This window comes from Gymnoscopelus braueri (genome assembly GCF_963280865.1).
Source record: "Gymnoscopelus braueri genome assembly, chromosome: 21".
Taxonomy (NCBI): Eukaryota; Metazoa; Chordata; class Actinopteri; order Myctophiformes; family Myctophidae; genus Gymnoscopelus; species Gymnoscopelus braueri.
Genome location: NC_137623.1, coordinates 30,582,997 through 30,589,488, shown reverse-complemented (window position 1 = coordinate 30,589,488; position 6,492 = coordinate 30,582,997).

Genomic DNA, 6,492 nt, shown 5'->3' with positions numbered 1-6,492 from the left:
ATTTTATTATTTTCTCCACCGCTGACATCATTAGTTTTAAGACTGCCTAGTTTTATGCAGTAGCCTAATACTACCGGCTCTATATTTTAAAGAAATTGGGCCTCTTCTCTTCCTTATTTCCTTCAAAGGTGTTTGATACTAATGAAGGCTCTGTTCCATTCTTGTCAAACAGAGTCAGGGTGCTGATATTGCGCATGTTGGCTCACTGGAAACACTCTTCTGCACCAGTGGTTCTCTTAAGTGGGGTCCAGGGACCCTCATGGTTCCTTGAGGGGGTTCCAAATGGCCCCTTACGGGTGCGTAGCTCTGAGAGTGTACAAATGGAACCAAATGGACCCGTAAATGAGAGCCACTGTGCTACACTAAATGGAACAGTCTTTATTAGTATCGTTGGTAACACCTGTGAAGGAAGTAAAGGAAGAGGTCCAATTTCTTTACATATATGGCTGCTGTGCATAGAGCCTATTAAACTGTGGAGCTAAGAAGAGAAAACTGAGCATATACTGTCCCCAAAATAATCATTACCAATGAACATTTGGATTGATCCGTATCATTCCTGCTTCACTGCACTGTCTCTTTGCCCACTGCACGTTCACATTTATCCTTTTTTACTAACACCGAGCTGCTGGTACAGTATGTGTTGCATGAAAAATGACTTTGACATTTGACAACGCGTACAGAAAAGGTGCAGCTGTGAAAGTAAACACAACAGGTTGACGACACAAAGTGCTGCAGTGCAAAGTGCAGAGTGGCAGCGTTTTCGTCGTCAGTGTTAATTTTGTCGACTAAAACTATGATGGAAAATGTTTCTTGACTACATTTTTCACTGACGAAACCTGTATGAAAAACGAATTAAAATCTAAGTTATGATTGCTAAAGCTATGACTAAATGTACTGACAATTTTGTCCACAAACTAGACGAAAATGTTAAGGAGGGACTAGTGGAGAAGAGATCCAGCAGAACTAGTCATCTTATCGTGGGTTGTACACGGTTGTCGATCTACAAGCTGGTAGATCAGCTATTTTCAGCATTCAGCTAAGCATAAATTAGGGTATACAATGCCACCGCGGTTGGCCAAAATCCATTTTATCTACAAAATCTGAATGTTATCATATAACTAAACATTTCAGATGACTAAAATATGACAAAAAAAAATTAATTTTATTTTATTTTAAAAATTTGCTGTCAAAACTTAACACTTCACTCTCCCACGAAAAACCAACCCGTTTTGTCATGGCTCCCGGATCAAGGTGGATCAAAGTGAATGTGCAGCATCAACACTGGGCAGCTGTTCACACCGTGGAGTCAGAGGTCAAGGGGCTTTACATGATCCTCATGTGTTGAGAGTGGTCCAACGGTGCCCTCATCCCAGCCGATCCCTTACCTTACAACAATAACCAGGCACCTCCGGCTGGGCCAAAACAAAAAAAGGGCTCCCGGCCGGGCCCTCAGATCTCTTTGAGCAGATGCCCCCGGGCAGTGGTGGAAAATAACTAAGTACATTTGCTCAAGTACTGTACTTAAGTTACAACATTTAATTTTTTTTACTTTACTTGAGTATTTCCAATTTTCAATACTTTAACTTCTCAGAGGCAAATATTGTACCTTTACTCCACTACAATTATATGAAAACTTGAGTTACTAGTTACTTTGTAGATTTTGATTACTATTACAAAACACACTAACCACTTCAGCCGTATATTTATTCTGGCCATTTGAAAATAGCAGATCTACAAGCTCAAGCTACAATCTACAAGATTTGTTATACATTTTGAACTTGTGAACTCATTGTGAACTCGCACAATGAGTACTTTTACTTTGGGCACTTTAAATATATTTTTATGCCGATACTTTTGTACTTTTACTCAAGTACATTTTGAATACGGGACTTCTACTTCTAACAGAGTATATTTACATTGCCGTATTGAATATCGAGTAAAAGTATCAAATTGATACTTTTACTTAAGTAAAAAAAATCGGTACTTCCACCACTGCCCCTGGATGACGCGGCGTGGCCAAGGGAGACGGTATAAGACCACATACAGCCTGGCCCTCTCCACATCTGTGCCGTGTTACGATAGGCTCTCTTCTTCATCAAATCCCGGCCGTTGTAAGGATTTGCTATGTTTGGTGTAGAGCTAGTTTGATCACACTGCTGTTATGTGGGAAGAGGATTGAAAAATATTTGAGAGGTTTGTGCATGCGCATGCATGCAAGCGTGTGCACGTGTGTGTGTACGTGTGTGTGTGTGTGTGTGTGTGTGTGTGTGTGTGTGTGTGTGTGTGTGTGTGTGTGTGTGTGTGTGTGTGTGTGTGTGTGTGTGTGTGTGTGTGTGTGTGTGTGTGTGTGAGTGTGTGTTTGGGGTGGTACAGTGTGAGAAATTTCATTACACTGTAAAATCCATTTACTTCTGAGGGTGTCAAAAATTACCCTTAAGTGTTCCTTTTTACACCCCCCCCCAGAGGTAATTTGACAGGGTTTGCAGTGCAGCTACTACAGTGTTGACTTTCCCCTCTGCCTTTCCTCTGAATTGCCGGCCAGTTGTGGGTGAAATCAAAGTTTAACAAAACAGTAGCGGCCCGCAGGAAGAAACTGAGCAGAGTAGATAACCACTGTTGGGATATTATGCAATGACCTCAGCACTTGTTGCAATAATCTCTTAACATGTGATGTGTGAACAACACATATTGTTTTCAAACAGGCTTTGTATTCAAACATTTTGTTACAGACAAAAAAAGACAACCCCGTTGTTGGGAGATAAACAAAAACCACATGTTGGTAATCACTGGCCAGACGATGCCCGAATGCTGACAATGGTTTCATGCTGTTGGTTCACGTTTGTGCTCGGGGCAAATGTGATGAACAGTGGAATGCACCGTCGAAACACTTTTGTGTCTGCATTACACTGTGGTGCAATTGCTTGGGTTTAGGGCAGCTCCTGTGGTTCTGTGAGATAGATTCGGAGGATGCAGTGGCCACTGGATAGACTCACGGTCCTAAAATAGTCCTAATTATAGGTCTGGAGATGGATTCTGATGGGAAATGGACAGTTTTGGTCCACGAAGGCCGTGAAAGCAGTTGGTTATTATAGCTGAGCCTAGATTAGAACATTCTTTCTGTATGGAAAAAGGGTTTCAAACTTTTGTAATGAGTTAGTCATATGTAGGTCAGTAAATAATTTATTTTGATGTTGATAACATCATTCTGAGGTTGTAGATCAGCTATTTTTGGTGTGTGACACCCACGTGCAATTAATTATAAATCAGCAACGTTTGAGATAGGTCCCTGAAGGCCTGGATGACCAGTGGCTGTAAATTAGGTAAGATCAGAGAGAGGACCATGTTTGCCAGGTGGCACTGTAGCGCCATGATGATAATCGGCACTGTTGCTTGCCAAAACTCTAGAAGTGGCCACACTGGGCTATATCAAGATCGCTAAAATTACAGTCATCCCAAAGCCCATTTACCTGCTGTTCTATTTAAAGCGAGCCAGCCCCCTTTGATGTGCCTCGCACTGCGTGTAATACACGTTTCCTCCAGTACATCATGTTTCATCTCCACTGATGAAATTTCCTAGACTCAGCTTTTCTAATGTCCCCTTCCCTAATAAATCTGTTGTACTGTACTGTAAGCTCACAAAGCGTTGCGATCCGACGCGTTGTGAGCTTGTAGATCTGCTATTTTCAAACATTTCAGTACTTTTACTTTTGGAACTTTAAGTACATTTTGAATTCCGGACTTTCACTTTTTTTTTTTACTTTAACAGAATATTTCTACAGTGCAGTATCGATACTTTTACTTAAGTAAGAAATGTGAGTACTTTTTCCACCACTACTGTACTGTACTGTACTGTACTGTACTGTACTGTACTGTACTGTACTGTACTGTACTGTACTGTACTGCAGCACACTTTAGATTCATGAATTCAGATGGGGTGGGGTAGTGGTGGGATGTGGGGGCGGGGTGTTCTACTGGTTTTGGCCTTTACTTTGATGAATACAGAAACAGAAGTCATCTGCAAAGAAACTCTACACCTACAGGCTCAGGATGTGAGCCGGGAGTCTGTGGAGGAGGTGGGGAGGAGGTGGGGGGCACTGACAGCACCAGGCCTCGTTGGGCCAGCGGTGGCCAGGCCCACCGGGCCCAGTCGAAACACTCAGAGCCCCAGAACTTCAGCTGGCAACCAGAGTGATGACATCACCGCCCCTCTGCACCGCTGTTACAATGTATTGCATATGAGGCGCATGTGTATGCCGCACAATGGGAAACAGACGGGGTTCTGGGGTTTTTTTTTCAACGCGGCACGAGCGACACGCACGCTCCGTGAACACGAGGAGCAGTGGAACCGCTGACCCTCACTGATGTTGAGCAGATGCCAGGCGAGTGCGAGGCCAAATATAATGATATGCCTTTTTTTCCAGTAGTGGATGGTACGTGGGGAAACGCTCAGTGTTTCGTTCAAGTCTGAGAGTGTAACTCTCAGGCAGTGATGGAAGAAGTACTCACATGTTTTACTTAAGTAGAAGTATCAATACTCTATTGTAGAAATACCAAGTAAAAATTTGGTCAAAAAGGTCAAAATTTACTTTAGTAAAAGTACAAAAGTATTGGCATCAAACTAAACTTAAAGTACCAAAAGTAAAAGTACTCATTATGCAGAAGGTCCCATTTCACAAGTTTTCAAATGTATAAAATGTATAAGATCCTTTGAAAATCTACCAGCTCACAACGCATCGCTTTGGCTATTTTCAAATTGCCAAAGTATATTGGTATGAAGTAGCCTGGAAACCAGACGAATCTACCATTGCAACAAAAAATAATGCCCTCGGCAGATTTGGTCTGGCAACGCTCAGTTGTGATTGGATTTCACTCCCTCCAAAGTTGTGAGGGACCAATCAGGGCCCAGTATGCAAATTTGGGGCAGGTTTATCACCAGAGGCATTTTTTTAAATCCACCCCTTGGAAATGCACGTTCCATATAGTGATTCCAGACTAATATCTACGCAGTGATATTAGTCTGGCCATGCCAGGTCTGAAGTGGTTTCGTAATGATAATCAAAATCTACAAAGTAACTAGTAACTAAAGTTTTCAAATAATTGTAGTGGAGTAAAAAGTACAATATTTGCCTTTGAGATGCAGCGGAGTAGAAGTCAAATTATCGAAAATTGGAAACACTCCAGTAAAGTAAAAATACCTCAAAATTGGACTTAAGTAGAGTACATGAGTAAATGTACTTTCCACCACTGCGCTCAGACCCATGAGGGGCGCCACTTTTTGCATGAACACTCGTAGTATAGTATAGTATCATAGTATTGCTAATCTTGTTATTAAGTTCAGTTTACTTTTCTCAGTTTCACGTTGTACTAACATGCCATGTCATCAAACACCATAAACCCAGCTATCTAATCACCCAGTAATACATTTGATATAGGACGTTGTGTTCAAGTATCATGATGAACTGCTGTAAAAACACCCTTATAAGACACACTCTCACTTTTATAATTGTCATGGTGTCATGGTGAACTAAAACACCATTATAAGACACTCTCACTTTTATAAATGTCATGGTGTCATGGTGAACTAAAACACCATTATAAGACACTCTAACTTTTATAATTGTCATGGTGTCATGGTGAACTAAAACACGATTAAGACACTCTAACTTTTATAATTGTCATGGTGTCATGGTGAACTAAAAAACCCTTATAAGACACTCTCACTTTTATAATTGTCATGGTGTCATGGTGAACTAAAACACCCTTATAATACACTCTCACTTTTATAATTGTCATGGTGTCATGGTGAACTAAAAAACCCTTATAAGACACTCTCACTTTTATAATTGTCTTGGTGAACTAGAAAACCCTTATAAGACACACTCTCACTTTTGTAATCGTTTTTCCTACACACACCAGTGGTCGCAGGAGATGTTAGGTCAACAGCTCGTAACAATGGCCAGATCTACAGGAAGGGAGATAAGCATCGAGTAGGTTATTTGAAGTTAAGCTGACTTACTGTAAACATGGCCATTATTGTTGGTGGATGTATTGCCAGGGGAACACATTAAGAGCTGTGAACAGGCAGTGTGGCCCTTACAAATATGGTAAATGGTATATAAAAAGAGCGAATCCTCGCCGATCCTGTGCTGAAATTATTTCTGCTGTGGGAATACACAGGTCGGAGCTGCCAGAAGCCATACCAGCCTCCCTTCGTGTTTTCAGGGGAATTCTGTTATATGCAACATCTGTGTCAATATTATGGAGGTTTTTTGGGTCCTCTGTTCTTTTTAAGTGGTGGAAAAAGAGAACAACTTCAACTGCATATGTTAACATTCAGCATAGAAAGAAAGCAGGTATGTAAAGGGGGTAGGGGTGTGTAGAACTGTAATTATACATGTTTTTAATGATTAGGCCTAATTAAGTTATTATCTTAACTATCCAAATGCAAAATATTATATACAGTAAATATGCGTCCAATTACAGTTAATCAAG